Here is a 15,534-nt window from a genome sequence, read left to right on the forward strand (position 1 = left end):
CCTAACGAAGTTATAAAAATGTTTTGAACTGAATGCAAATACAAGCACAACATATCAGAAGTTGCAGGACACAGCTAAAGTGGTATAAAGAGAAAAACTTATGGCAATAAAGGCTTATATTGAAACATAGGAAAGGTCTTCAATCATAATCTAATCCTAGTTTATGCTTTCATCTTAAGAACACAGCAAAAAGAAAAATAATGCAAAGTAAGCCAAATAGAAATAACAGAGATCCTCATGCATGGATAGGAGCTGCGAGCCTAGCGCTTGTGTTTCTGAGCGTGGCCGTCAGCCAGATAAACCATCTCCTCTCTTCCTGAGTTTGCTCCAGCCAGCACTGCAGCTGCCCCAAAACCATGACATGTGCCACCACGCCCAGATCATAGGGCCTTTGGGGGCTCTTTTAAAAGCCATAAAGACTAAGTTCTTAAAGTACACAAGCATCTGTGAAAACTGAAAAGGGAGGTACCAAGGTCTGTTTCAGAAGCTGGACCCTGGTCCGCGTTGGACTTCAGGAGTAAGTAGACAAAAGCATCTACATAAAAGGAAGAGGGTCAAAAGGCCCTTCTAGGAGCACCGCTGCTTCACAAAGCAAAGGTCACGCGTGGGGATTAATGCTCTGAAGACATCAAAAAGCAGCAGAGTGTAAGAAGTGCTGTTAAAGGGAGGACAGGTCCGGCGTGGTGGTTCACGCCTGTAATCCCTGCACTTTGGGAGGCAGAGGCAGGCGGATCACCTGAGATCCGGAGTCTAAGACCAGCCTGACCAACATGGCGAAACCCCATCTCTACTAAAAATACAAAATTTAGCCAGGTGTGGTGGCGGACACCTATAATTCCAGCTTCTCGAGAGGCTGAGGCAGGAGAATTGCTCGAACCCAGGAGGCGGAGGTTGCAGTGAGCCAAGATCACGCCACTGCACTCCAGCCTGGGCAACAAGAGCCAAACACTGTCTCAAAAAATAAAAACGCAATTAAAAAAAAGGAGGGGAAGACAGTACTGTTTAGACAGAGGTGGATCAGGTGGAGACACTCACTGGGAGTTGGTGCCTGAAGCCCCCGCAGGGCGGTATACCAGCAGCCACACCTCTCACCGCTCCTGATGCCACCGGCTACCTGCCAGCCCCATGTCACTCTCTAAGGTACAGGGTAGGCTGCAGAATTCCCCATGTGGGTCACACTCTACTGGGGACTGAGCCCCATCTGTGCTCCCGCTGTGCCCTATGCCATCAGTGCCCCCACACACACAGAGTGCTGGTGCCAGTCAACATTGGCGGAATGGATAAGCAGCAAGGGTGGGCTCAGGAAGCCCCCACATTTCCCACCCAACATCACCACCACACTTTGCTTCTTTTTGCTAAATGTCACTGGCAGGTCCTTCTGTCCACAGTTACCTCTTCTTCCCACTGAGACCAGAGCCGTGGTGCCGGCTACCAGGTGCTATGTCCACAGTTACCTCTTCTTCCCACTGAGACCAGAGCCGTGGTGCCAGCTACCAGGTGCTATGCACCTGCCAACTGTGCTCTTGCTCTTCAATAAAACTCTGAAATGGGCATGGCCACTGGCCACAACAGGAGGCTGACCAGAGACCTGCACGCAGAGGGGGATGCCAGACCTACACGTCAGGCCACTTCAAACAGCAGAGCTTCAGCCCAAGTCCTAACTCCTCCCCATCGGAGCTCATTACCAAAACACCCATGAGCCCCCTGAGAAGGTTGTCTGGGGGACCCTGGTGAAGATGGGATGCATTCCAAGCCCCTTCCTGCTCAGACCCACCCCGCCATCATCAGGATGGTACTGGATCTCAGCTTAACACAAAATAGGTCAGTGTGGATCTCAGGGGCATAACACAGACCCAGCGTCCCTTCGGAACAAAAACCGAGGCCTCCAGACCCCTCCCCTGGCCTCTCACCCCTGGATGGGTGCTCAGAGTCCTCCCCAGGCAGGAAGACCCGGGGTCCTTCAAAGTCAAAGTGGTCCTGGGTCAACCACCCACCAGGCAGGATGGCTCCTGGGAAGAGCAGCAGCTGGAGCAAGTTTTAATAATTTTAATCAGCTCCCTGCCCAGGAAGAATGGCACCAGGGTAGAATTCCTTCTTACCCAATTAAACACATTGCATCAGTCCAGCTAAAGACGCTCGACCTCAAACTCAGCCACAGGCCGAGCACTAAGGCCAGCAAGGTCTGCAAAGCCTCCTGATCCAGCACATTCGCGACCTTCCCCTTCAGTCACATCCTTCATCCTGAGCTGGCCAGAGTCACTTTCCCTAGGTTTGAATTCAGCTTCACTTTGAGGCCCGGTTTTTCTGGAGACCAATTCTCTGTGCCAAGGAGGGGGTTTTCCATGATTCCCCTGCCAGCTGTGCTTGCTTGGAAACTGGCAACCACAGGCCATTCCTGACGTCATGTCCTGGGGTCATCAACCCCAGGCAATCAAGAACTTGGCTCCTGAGAGCCTTCCAGAGGGACCCCAAAGGAAAGCAAGCATGGCCCTTGCCTGCAGCAGACCTGTGTCTGATAAATACAAGTCGTCTGCAAAGAAAGCAGGCCCAGGCAGCTGCTGGGGCTGAGGTGCAGGACAGGACAGGAGACACCTCCAGTCTCCGACTCCCAAAGCACGTCTAGCTCACATCATTCAGAGCTCAGCTTGGGGTGCCAGACCAATAGGGCCATGTTGAGATAAGAAACACCTGCCCGGCCGGGCGCGGTGGCTCAAGCCTGTAATCCCAGCACTTCGGGAAGCCAAGATGGGCGGATCACGAGGTCAGGGGATGGAGCCCATCCTGGCGAACACGGTGAAACCCCGTCTCTACTAAAAATACAAAAACTAGCTGGGCGAGGTGGCGGCGCCTGTAGTCTCAGCTACTCGGGAGGCTGAGGCAGGAGAATGGCATAAACCCGGGAGGCGGAGCTTGCAGTGAGCTGAGATCCGGCCACTGCACTCCAGCCTGGGCGACAGAGCGAGACTCCGCCTCAAAAAAAAAAAAGAAACACCTGCCCAAGAGGTTCACGGAAGAAGCCTAGGAGGCCAATATAGGCTCTTTCAAAAGGAGTCATCTCGGTGGCTGGTGTCCTGAACTTACTCAACCCCTATATTAAAAGGGCTGTTTCAGGGTCCGAATGGAAAATTACCACCACCATCCAGCCCACATCCTAGCTTGCCTGTCTGGAAACTGAGGAGTCAAGGAAAAATAAAAAGATATGACATTGGTCCTGACTGGAATTCAGTTCATGAAAGCCCACAGTCCACACGGAAACACAGTCCACACAGAAACACAGTCCACACGGAAGCCCACAGTCCACATATAAACCCACAGTCCACACAGAAACTCAGTCCACATGGAAACCCACAGTCCGTATGGAAGTCCAGAGTCCACATGGAAGCCCACAGTCCACACGGAAACCCACAGTCCACACGGAAACCCACAGTCCACATGGAAACCCACAGTCTACACAGAAACACAGTCCACACGGAAGCCCACAGTCCACATATAAACCCACAGTCCACACGGAAGCCCACAGTCCACACGGAAGCCCACAGTCCACACGGAAACCCACAGTCCACACGGAAGCCCACAGTCCACATGGAAACCCACGGTCAAGATCAACCTTCCAAGAGCATGTATAGGACACTTACTTCTCTTAGAGCAGCTGGATCCAAAATGCGGGGACTGAGGCACAGCTGACTCTGCTAGCTCCCTTGCTGTGGGACCACCACCTGGTCATTTGGAGATCGTCAGTTAGGACCTAAGGCAGTAAGGCCTTCCGAGGGCTGTCGGGAGAGAAACAGGAGCTCCGTGCGTGTTCTCTGCCACAGCATGCCCTTAGGTTTGACAGGGGTGCCCTCAACTCACAGGAGAGGCAGGGAAACCTCGAGAATAACAGGCATGCCAGTGTGCTCCACCCAACCCTCAGCCTTAAGAAGGAATGTGAATGTGCCAGGAGTCTTGTCTTCTACAAGCACATAATGACCTACTTTGTGGGATTCTTAGGGAACCTCATCCAAACGCCGGCCTTTCGCCGGTAATGCTGTGAAGGTAAAAACTGAGGGTCCTTTTTTGGCCCAGCTCACTTTCCTCTTCTGCTGCTCTTCTCGGGAACTGAGGTGGCATTTTACCACAGACCTGCTCAAAGGCCTGGATCCGCTGAGAGGACTCTCAAATCTACAACTCCAGGCGTGGTTTGGAATGAGAAAACCGTTTTGTGACTGGTTCTCCCACACTGTGAAAAACAAAATCAATGGCAGCAGCAAGTATTTACATCCCTAGGGTGCCTGCATGGTTTCCTGGCCAGACTCATCTACATCTCCGTAAACATCAGTACGACAATGCATTGCCAAATTTCCTGTGATACCCTTTCCACCACAGCCCTGCCAGCCCCAGTCAGCAGTGGATTTTCTCTGAACAACTGTAGAAACTGAGGCATGGTGCAATAACTTCAAAGAAGAGTGAATTAGTAACTTAATAAGCTGTTGTTTCCCAAAAACCTGGAGTTCCTTGCATAAGAAGTTATATCAATGAGCGATGTGTGATTCTTGATTGAGTCTTAAAGAGAAGACACCATCCAATCAACGCGCAGGTAGGTGGTGAGGCCTCAAGCCATAAAGATGACCTATTCTTTAAAAGGAAAACAAGGAGCAAAAAAGTCCAGCCGGTTACCCCACGTAGCCAGGAAGCACCTGGCCGCTGCAGGCCTCCCAGGCTGTGCAGACAGCTCTCTGGTGCTGTGTCCGTGGGATTCTCACCACAGCCGGCAATACACAGACTCAGCCTGGCCTCCCCACCGCACCCCACCACGGCTGCCGTGTGAACAAGCATCCGCTTTACATATGGGATGAAACACACACCCATGCTTTAAAGGAGAAACGTACTACTCGGAACGCAGGCCCAAGCCTCCTCCAAATGTGTGCATGAGCATGAACGTGAAAACGGACAAATGAAGCATCTTCCTCTACGATCGTCCCTGCACCCTGAGGACAGACCCCAACCTGTCAACTTTCCAGCCACATACGTGTGCGTGTTAAATACAGAAGAGCACCCAGGTGGAAAGAGGCTGTGCAGAAGACAGCCCGAAATGAAACCAACAAAGCCTCTGCAGCAGTCAGAAAATAAACACTCACATTCCAAAGCTCGCTGTTGGCTCCTCTCTCCCATCGCTCGACTGTCAGAATCTTTCCCAGCTCGTCCAAGACTCAGTCCGGCTTTTGCGCAAATCAGCTCCAAGCTTCTGTGACTCAGCAAAGAGCTCGGCTTTTATTTTTCAGATGGAATTTACCACGCTGTGACTACATCCAGGGGGAGGAACCATTTCCCCGAGCTGTTTCCGAGCAGAGCCCGTGAGCCAGATCGCCCAAGCGCTCCCTGTGCACGTTAAGGCCAAGCACAGAGGCACACTCTGAGCCCCCAGCCCAGCTCCCTGCAGGGCGCGAACAGACGCTTCTCGGTGGGGAAGGGGCCCCGCGGCTCTGCACGGCTGGCCACAGGCACAGTCACGCAGGTGAGATCCTGGCAGCAGCTTGGCTCTATTCTGATGCAGAGGTGGCCTGGGCTCCGGGTTGGCCCGGCGGCAGTCTCACGTGAAAATCAGCGAGCAGCAGAGGCCACGGCTGGGCCATCCCTGCCCGCGCTGCTCCCTTGGCTTCCTGGCTGCTCCAGGACCGCGTTCTGGCCGGCTTTCCGTCCTGCTTGGAGAACCCCCTTCAGGATTGCAGAGCGAGTGGGTCAATAATGGGAACGAATTTCCACTCTGAGGGTATCTATTTTAAATGTCAGGTGATAGGAGGGATTTGCACCCACTCAACTGGGAGGAATGAAAATGCAGACGGGAACCAGACACACGAGACCAGCAGCATTCCTGTGTGAAGGACAAGCACATGAGCTCTCCTGGCCCATCAATCCCAGATGCAGAGTCCATAACCACCCTCTGGAAAAGCCACGTAACTTAAGCTGCTCCATAGAAAACGCAGGGTCCGACAGGGTTTCCAAGCAGGAGGGCTTTTGGAGTCCATCTGGGTCCGATTCCATCAAAGGAGCCTTGAGGGCTGCTGGTGCGGGTGGCCTGAAGCTCCTGCCCTGCCCTGTCTCCAGCCAGCAGGGCCTGCGCTGAGGCTGCATGGGAGCCTGGACCCCAGAGCAGGCCTGCATGCCCAGGTTCTGGTGGTCAGCCCGGGAGGACCCTACATCCCCTTTGCTCCCAGCCCACTCTGCGCCTCAGTTCCCTCGCCTGCACCCTGCCTGCCCTCTCAACCCACCTCTTCTAGTCAAGGCCAAATGTTACTTCACCCCAAAGCTGAGACCGGCCGGCACCACCCCGAGAGGAGCCCAGAGTCAACACCGACGATAGCACGTCAGAGGATGACACGGGGCGGGCCAGGACTTCCGGTTGTATCTGTCTGTCTAGATCTGGCCACCCTCGTAAGTTAGAACAAGCAACAAAATTGTCCTGATTACAACCATGGCCACACGTCTGGCCAAACGTCCAGGGTGCAACAACCCTCCGAGGGTCACGCGTCCTGACTCGTGTGACAGAGCTGCCCACTGTCCCTGGTTGCCAACCATCGCTGCCTCTGCCACAGGGGAGGAGGCTGGAGCCGGGAGGCCATGCAGCTGCCTCACAATCACATCCCCGTGAGGTCCCGGAGCTGGATTCAGACCCAGGACGGTGGGTCCGAGATCTAAACCCCTCCCTATCGCCCTGAAGCAAAGAGGGTTCCCACGCTGGCGGCTCGGGGTCCACGCCCGTCCCTGTGGGTGGTTCCTCCTCAGCCCAGGCCGGCCACGGGGACAACCTTCCCGACACGGGCAGTGCCCCCTCAGCCCAGCTGTCCTCCTGCTGGAATCGATCCTGCGGAAACAACACAAGGATGCTGTGTGCACAGATTTGACTTTAGTCCAAATACTTTATAGCACCTACCCCGTGCCAGGCACTGTTGTAAGACTTCAAATATAACTCAGGGATGATTATGGCAATGTTGTCCATAAAATAACAGTGAATAATTGGAAACGTCCTAGATGTCCAACAACAGAGAAGCGATTTAACAAGCGATGGGAAACGCACATACATCCAAATACAATGGGGCCATTTAAAAATGTCCCCAGTCCAAGCTTAACAGAAAGATGTAAACAATGTGTTAAGTTTTTTAAAGCCAGCTATATAAAAGCATGTATAGTATGATCACGTTTGTTTTTAAAAATGCGTGCCTACGTGTGTTGCACTTGAGAAAAATAAAGCCCGAATGTGTCGATACTGAGCTCTAAAGTGGCCGTATCGCTAGGTGATAGGATCTCAGGTGACTTGATATTGTTTTGTATCTTTCTGAATTGTATGGGTTTTTTTTTTTTTAGAATCGGAAACAATATTTTTAGAATCAGAAAAAAAAAATCTGTTTCATTTTCGAACTGATGCACATGCATGTATGTGCTTTTGGTTCCTGCAGTAAGCATGGCCCTTGCAGATGCTCAGTCCTCACACCAAGCCCAGAGGGAGACACTACCTCTTCCGAATCCCCACGCTGGCCGAGGCGGGGAGCGGGCGGGTGCTGGGGCCTGACGTTCAAGCTCAGTAGCCTGCTCTTTAAACGGCATCTATTTTTCTAGTTGTAAGAGTGAAATGTGCTCATTGTAGAGGATTTGGAAAATAAAGGAATAGATGAATAAGAAAACTATCCTTGTTAGTCCTTGAGAAGCTGAGCTTTGAGCAGGGCCTCCCAGCCACATTGCCAGCTCCACCCTAATTCTTCCAGATCCCGGAAACCGAGCCTCAGCACCTAGGACAGAGCCGGCACCCCCAGGACGCGTTCTGAGGAAAGGAGGCTTAAACAGCAGAGCTCACTTGTGTCACAGATAGGGTCTGGGAAAACCGCGACCTCCAGAGGATCTGTGTGTCTCACATGGCTGCCCCGCCAGGCACCACGAGGCCCGGCACCACGAGGCCCGGGTCCGATCCCACAGCCCGTCCCTGGCTTCCCTTTCCCACCCACAGGCAGTTGCCACCTGTCCTTTCTGGGGGAGCTTGGTCACTCCCCACGATCACCCTCAAATCCAGGCTCTGCTGCTCCACTGCCGATTCCCAGACTCACCCGTCCTCCTACCGGCCCATATCTCCATGCGATTCCTCGGGGGCCTCTCAGACCCGGCGGGTCCAAAAATAACCTGCCCTGCCCCAAACTTCACTCTTCCTATTATATTGCAGGTCCTGACACAGCCATTCACCAGTTCTTATTCACGCAAAACATGGCTGCCTTCCCTTTCTCCTCCCTTGCCAGACAGGCCTGTAGCTCCAGGCCCTGCACACAGCTGTTGGACCCACCACCAACCCAGCTCCTGTCATGCAAAGCTACCTCCTCCTGGAGTCCCGCCAGGACTGCCCGCGGGAGCCCCATCCTCTGTCCCTCCCTCTCATAACTGAGACCTGTTTTTATTCCCATGCATGGCTCTGTATTTTTACGTGACTATGAATTCGTCACCACTTTTTGTTTTGGAAAAACAGCATAATTGGCATCATACCATACATATCCTTTCCCAATTTTCTTTTTTCACTCATCATGTCCTTGAGGGCTATCCACTGGTGCGTGTAGATCTTCATCCGTCTTCGCTGTGTCCCCACGTATGAAGTAACCATGTGCTGTGTGGTTTCCCACCTCCTCCTGGCTGATGGGGAGTCAGGCGGGTCCTTTTTTCTCCTCTTTGTAAATGGTGTTGCCATGAGCGCCCCTGCCTGTGTCTCAGGCCCATCTGCTCAGGAGCCTTCAGAGCAGGCGCTTGAATGGGAGGTAGCGGGGCTGAGGGACAGCCATCTTTGACGGTCTCGGCGCTGCAGGCTGCTACCCAAAGCAACGACCAGGATGAACGCCCATCTCCCGACACCTCCCAAGCCTGATGGACAGTGTGAGGGGCGGAGAGGATTTCTCCCTGCTGAATTTAACATGTATTTCCTGAGTACTGATGATCAGCCACTCACTGGCTGCCCAGGTTTCTGCATCTGGGCTCGCCCGGCCCCTCTTCCCCTGTCTCTGTGGCCCATCATCCGTGGCTTTGAAGGAGGCTGTTCTACGGTCTGGATAGGAGTCCTGTGTTGGTGAAGCCTCTGCTAGTCTTTGCAATTTTTATGTTGCCATCCGTTCTCCAGAAACTTTCAAGTGAACCATTTTACCCATGTTTTCCTCTGTTTTATGTTTTTGTTTAGGAAATGTGTGTCTCACACACGAAAACATCCTCCCAGGCTTCCTCCTAAAGGTTTTCACCTTTGGGTCTTCTCCGTGTGGAAGGCCAAGCGTGCACCCTTCCCCACTGAGAGCCCGGGGCTACCGCTGACCCGACCATGCCAGCTTGGGTGGCAACTCTGCTCCGTTTTCGGGGACCCTAAGTTCTCGACTGTGATGGTCTCTGTCAAGCTCTGCCCCAACGTGCCTCTATTTAGTGATGTAATTTTCAAATTTGGCCTATGTCAGCTTACCAAGCTCAAAAACTGGTTTCAATTTTGATGGGGATTATGAGTTTATAGATTAACTGGGAGATAAATGACATCTCTTTGACATTGAACCTCGCCTATGAACATAGGATAGCTCTCCATTTATTTAGGACTTCTTTTATGTCTTCAATGAAGTTATATAGCTTTTCCCCAAAAGGTTTTGCACAACTTGTGATACATCTACTCCTTGGTGCCTAATATTTGTGCTGCCATCACAGCAGGTGTTTGTGCTATTGATACCTTTCCTCACCATAACTAGCAAGAAGGTGGTGTTCAGGAGTCCTACTGACTTCACGTTTACCTTATACTAGCAACTTGCTGAAATCTATTCGTCCTAAGAGTTTGTTTCTATATTCTCTTGTACTTTTTTTCTTGAGATGGAGTCTCACTCTGTTGCGTAAGCTAGAGTGCAGTGGTGAGATCTTGGCCCACTGCAACCTCCCCCCACCCCCCAGGTTCAGGCGATTCTCCTGCCTCTGCCTCCCAAGTAGCTGGGATTACAGGCACCTGCCACCATGCCCGGCTAATTTTTGTCTTTTTGGTGGAGACAGGGTTTCACCATGTTGGCCAAGCTGGTCTCAAACTCCTGATCTCAAGTGATCCATCCGCCTCAGCCTCCCAAAGTGCTGGGATTACAGGCGTGAGCCACTGTGCCTGGCCATTCTCTTGTATTTTCTATGTAGAAAATCATTTGTGAATATTTTTGGTTTTTTCTTTCCAATCTTTATACTTTTACATTATTTTCCTACCTTTTTGTGCTAGGTAGGGTTTCCATGACACGAAACATTAGTCATTCAGGAGAGGCAAATTCATTCGCGAGAGATAACCAGCACCCCTCTCTCATTCCTATCTTACAGAAACATGCACCAGGGTCATTGCAGGATTTTGGTGGGTTTACCACCTCAGGTTAAAGACTTTGTATTCTGAATTCGCTAAGTGTTCATTTTTTTAAATTCGAATGGGTGTTACAATTCATCAAGCACTTTCTCTGCATCTACTAGAATAGCCGTATTGTTCTCTCCCTGTCTCTTCAGAGCCTGCCTGTGCCTGCCCCTGTGACTGCCCAGCCCCCACCCCCAACTCCCAGAACCTGCCTGACCCCCATCTCATTCTCAGCTCCCAGCCGGGTGCTTTGCAGTCACAGGATTGCATTATTTCCAGTCTCAAACTTGGGGAGGCAAAGACCTGGCTCTTCAAAGTCCCCCAAAATGCTCCCCTACCCAGAGTCAGTGGAAACTGTCTGCCCTCTCTTGGTGTGAGGTGGTTTATATTTCGTCCAGTATCACAGGGCACAGCGCATCGAGGGTCCAAGCTCTATGCCAAGGTCTTCGCACAGCTTCCTTCAGCAACATTTTGTCTCCTCTTCCTGTTCCCAAGAGAGCATGACGATGCAGCCTCTGGCTCCCAGGGACAGCATGGCCTGCCCACCCCAGCAGCTGTGGCTGTGGCTCCAGGGCTCATGGCTCCACTCTCCTCTGTCCTTTTCAGCAACCCAGATCAAACGCTCCCCATCCTCCCTCCCTCTTCCTCCTCCCCCTTCTCTCTCAGTCCCTCTGGTTCTCCAAGGTAAAGTCAGCTTATATCTGGGAATTTGGACACCTGCGAATTGGCAAGGCCAGTGACAAGGGACAGGTAGGGTGGAGCTGGGATGCCCTGGCACTGGCCCCCCTCCCTGGGGACAGTTTCTCGCCTGCCTCATTCTTGTAGGTGGTTGGGGCTCTCGCCACCACCACCCTACTAAGCAGCTGCTGTGATCCTCCGAGGTCGCTCTGGCATCTCTCTGAAGACTGCTGGAGGCTGCCTGCCCTGAGGGGTCGGCCTCAGCACCCCCAGACATCAGGATGGTGGGGGCCCAAGAGCCCCAGAAAGGGATAGAGCCTCAGGGCTGGGCCTGGCCTCCTCCTGCATGGGTCGGCTGGGTCGTCCTTGCTGTGGTCACCACGCCAGGCTCTGTTAAGTTAGAAATACACAAACGTGGGCATTTTCCCCCTGACTTGAACAAGTCAATCTCTTGCACCTTCTTCATCTCCAATAAAATGGAAACTATTGGCTCATATCGAAGACTTCAAATGCACAATCCTGTGGCCAGTGCACAGCGTCTCCTGGCAGGCACAGGGTCCAGGCTCCCAAAGCTGCTTCAAAACGATGCCCCATGGCACACGTGGCACCAGCAGCAGGTGGGGACGGCACCCAGAGGCTGTCGAAGGAAGCGCAGTGGAGAAAAGCCTCCTCCTTTCCATCTGCAGGAAGTTTAGCAAAAGCCGCAGAACATTCTTTTAGGGACACGGCAGCTGAAAATGCACAGAAGACAACATCCTGGGTCCCTTGTGTCGCGTGAACAGCCGTTCAGAGTCGGACAGACACAAGCCGGGCATCTGACAGCTCCAACCACTGCAGCCGGGGCTTGTGGCCCTGGGACAGTCCTCGGTGGCGTGAAGCCAGAGCCAGGCAGCTGGGCACACCTGGGCGTGACACGAAGGGTAACCAAGGAGCCGCATAGGAAGCTCCGTCCAGAATCCTGAACCAGAAGCGCAGACGGTGCCAACTTACAAGGCTTCGACCTTACGATGGGTTTACTGGGGTACTTCATGCAGTTTTGATCATTTGAACGTACGGTGGATTTATCAGGACATGACCCCCTCATCTGTCATCTGGAAGCATCTGGACGCAGCGCCCATCAAGACAACCTGTGGTTTCCACCAGCTGGTGTGTCCCCTCCCCACTGCTCTGGGTAACTGACTTTATCGATCCTCACACACGTGCAGCCCGAATGACACATAAAAATACTAAGAAGCATCTTTACCAGGTGCACGCGGCAAATGACTCATTGCTGAAGTTCACCACCTGTGTGCCCAGGGGAGCCGCCTCTGGGGAGGGGGGTTCTCTGCTCGGCAGCAGACGGGGTCAGCACACAGGACCAACCGGAGAAAGGCTGTGGGGATGACAGGCTCCTCCTCCCACCTGCAGGTAAGTTGAGCAAAAGCCTCACCACCTCTTCCCAATGGAGGCAGTCACCCTGCACCCCTGGGGCCTGGATGCACCTGTGCCTGGTCTACAGGGCTGACTCAGGCTGCAGCAGGGGCTACTTCCAGAGCCCTGTGAACCACAAACCACATCAGAGATCAGCTCTGTGGCCCTCACTTTGTATTTCCACCCATGGGTGCTAAACGAATCCATCACCAGATGAAAGCAGCCTCGTTCCAAAGTCACTGCTGAATCCATGGGAATAAATTGGGCCCCAAGGCCTTGACCTCGGCCTTATTCTCATAGGTCGGTGGCTCTCACAGGATCTGAGACTCACTCCCACCACCAAGCAGCACCAAACACCAGACACCAAGCCAGTCCCTTAATTAATTGCAGGAAGGATGTGGCGGGCAGCACTTGGACTTCAGTTGTCTGGGGCTGAGGATGTGGCCCTGACCGCAGACCCTCCTGTTTGAGCATCACCTGAACCCTCTTCCGACTTCGTACACACCAGTGTGCAGTGTGGACCCAGCGCCATTATATGTGTTATTAGTGTATCTGATCCAAAAACCACTGCAAAGACCACACTGCCTTCATGCTGGGTTGAGGGAGGGAGGCGCTGTCCAGGACAGCACTGGAGACAGCGTCTCTCTCACTGGGGTTGACACAGGACCCAGTTGCCTTCATTTCAGCCCTGAGCGCCCAGCACCAGGGGGTGGACACCCCCACTGCTCTGGAAAGAGCAGTGATACCTACACAGGGACGAGAAGGTCGAGTGGAGCACACACACGTGCAGGGCTGCTCAGGTGACGACAGGAATCGCCAGCCGCGTGGGGCCTGTGCCACGTGCCGGGGCCCTTCTAAACGCACTCTGTGCTGTGTCTCATGTCGTCCTGACACTAACCGGCGGGGCAGTGTATGTCCTGTGAGTGTCCCACTTTTATCCTTCCTTTAGCACGGCCGTGCAACCGACCTCTGAGGGCTATACAGTGGCAAGGCAGTCAGTGGCACGCTCCTGCCCACGCGGGGCTCTGGGCTTGCTGGCACCACAGGAGATGAGGCCTCTTTCATGCACGCAAAGCCTGACGTGCAAGGAGCTCACACCCAGTGCACGTCGGCCATCGGGTCTGCAGCCAGGGATTCAGCACACGCCTCTTCCCTCCTGGACAACGGTGAGGCTCACTCTCCAGCTCCTTCGCAGGTCCCAGGGGGCTGCGCCCAGATGCTGCCACACCAGTGGCCAGCGGCCAGCACATCCTCTGGGACTGGCCTTCCTCCCTCCCTGGTTCACTCTTCCCAACCCCCATTCCTGTCCCCGGAGTCCTTCCTAAAATACCACACGCTACACACACGTCCTGTACCACATGCTACACACAGGTCCTTGTCTCGGCTCCGCTTGGGGTGAGCACTGGTGGGATATAGGCTGAGAGCCACCCCCAGGGTAGAATCCGAACCCCAGGGCAGGACCTGGAACCCAGGGTGGGAGCTGGACACCCCCGGGTGCCTGGTTTTCTGGAAACGGATCAGTCACCATCAGGCCAGGTGAGAGCCCCCTGCAGTAGGTGTGGGTGGCAATGCCCTGGCATTCAGCAGCCTCACTGTTGGTACACTGGGACAAAGTACAGATGGGAGGTGGGGACCACTTGGCTCCTGTGGGTCAGTGCAGCTGTGAGGACTTCAGAGGGCTTCTGCTGGCAGCTTTGGTGGCCTCGCATAAAGAAACTGACAGGCATGGTCTGGCTCGCTTTCAACCCAGGGCACAATGCTCAAGTCCGAAGGCCCTTGTGGTGGCAGATAAGGAGGCCCTAGCGTCCTGTGGCCTCTGAACACCAGGCACAGGAACTCTAACGGCAGCAGAGTCACAAAGGGGACAGAACACACGGCCTCAATTGGTCTCCAGCACCAAAGTCAGGGCCCTGTAGGAAAAGATGGGACCCTAAGACCTGGATGGGGTTAGTGGGTTTTTGGGTTTCCAGGGATTTCTGTGCATGCAAAATAAAGGCAGAGTACATGTTCACAGCCTGCGATTAAACCAATTGAATGTGGACAACAGTGAGCAGCAGCGATGCTGGGGATGAGCTGCACCCATCACCTCCACAGGCCAGGCTCCCCCAGGCACGGGCAAGCTTTACAGCCCGGTGGCGATGTGCTGAGAGGCGCCCTCACTGTCAGTGGAGAAACCGAGTGGGGGGGTGAGAGAGGTGCCCAGGGTCCCACCGCTCACCAGGAATGAGGCCAGGCTCATCCAGATTTTCCAACTTCTGAGCCAAACTTAACACGAACTGGCCAGAAATAAGCAGGCAATGCTGGCCGAAGATGGACGGGCAAGGGTGGCGCCTGTCCCCAGGCAGACTCAAGTGTCCCCAGGTGGAGTCACGTTCACAGCACTTGGAAGAAAACTCATTCTGGACCATCCGCATGCACTGTGGGGAGCTCCAGGGAAAATGACAGCTGGAATTCCTCTTCAGAATATCTGAACGAGACTTGAGGCAGGAAGGGGGCAGAAGACCAGGAACCCATGTGGAGAAGACTAATTACTGGGCTCCCTGCACCCCCAGGTTGTCTGATGGCACGGTGGGACACAAATCCCGGGGGAGGCAAGGGTGAGAGGGCGGTTGAGCCAGGACACCACGGGGCAGCTCATTAGTCTCCCATTGACCAAGTTCTGATAGAACGTTAAGATGTCGGGATAAAAAGACAGTGAAGTGACAGCAGGCATTAATTAAGACCAAGGCACATGTCAACTGATATGGCTCAGACCCAGCTTGCCAGCGGGCAAGGTACACACACATATCTATCCTTTGCCTCTCTCCTTCACTCCTGCGTCCCAATCCCATTTCATCATGGCCTGTGGGCTTCTTGGCAAGACCTGCTCAGTTTTAATTTCTTTCCAAACATTGAAGAAAAAAAGATGCTGCATTTTAATTTTCTTATGCCATTCTCAAATCATGTGGTCTTAGCCACTGTTTTCAAGACCAAGTTCTGATCGATGCTGGTGGCCAACGTGACCTGCCTGCGTGAACTCTGCATGTCCTCATAGAGGACATGTTTGTCATTGATACTTGGATAATTCATTTGAAATCTGCTTCAGTCTTTCTGGGGTT

The sequence above is a fragment of the Piliocolobus tephrosceles genome, chromosome 9, assembly GCF_002776525.5.
Source record: "Piliocolobus tephrosceles isolate RC106 chromosome 9, ASM277652v3, whole genome shotgun sequence".
Classification (NCBI taxonomy): Eukaryota; Metazoa; Chordata; class Mammalia; order Primates; family Cercopithecidae; genus Piliocolobus; species Piliocolobus tephrosceles.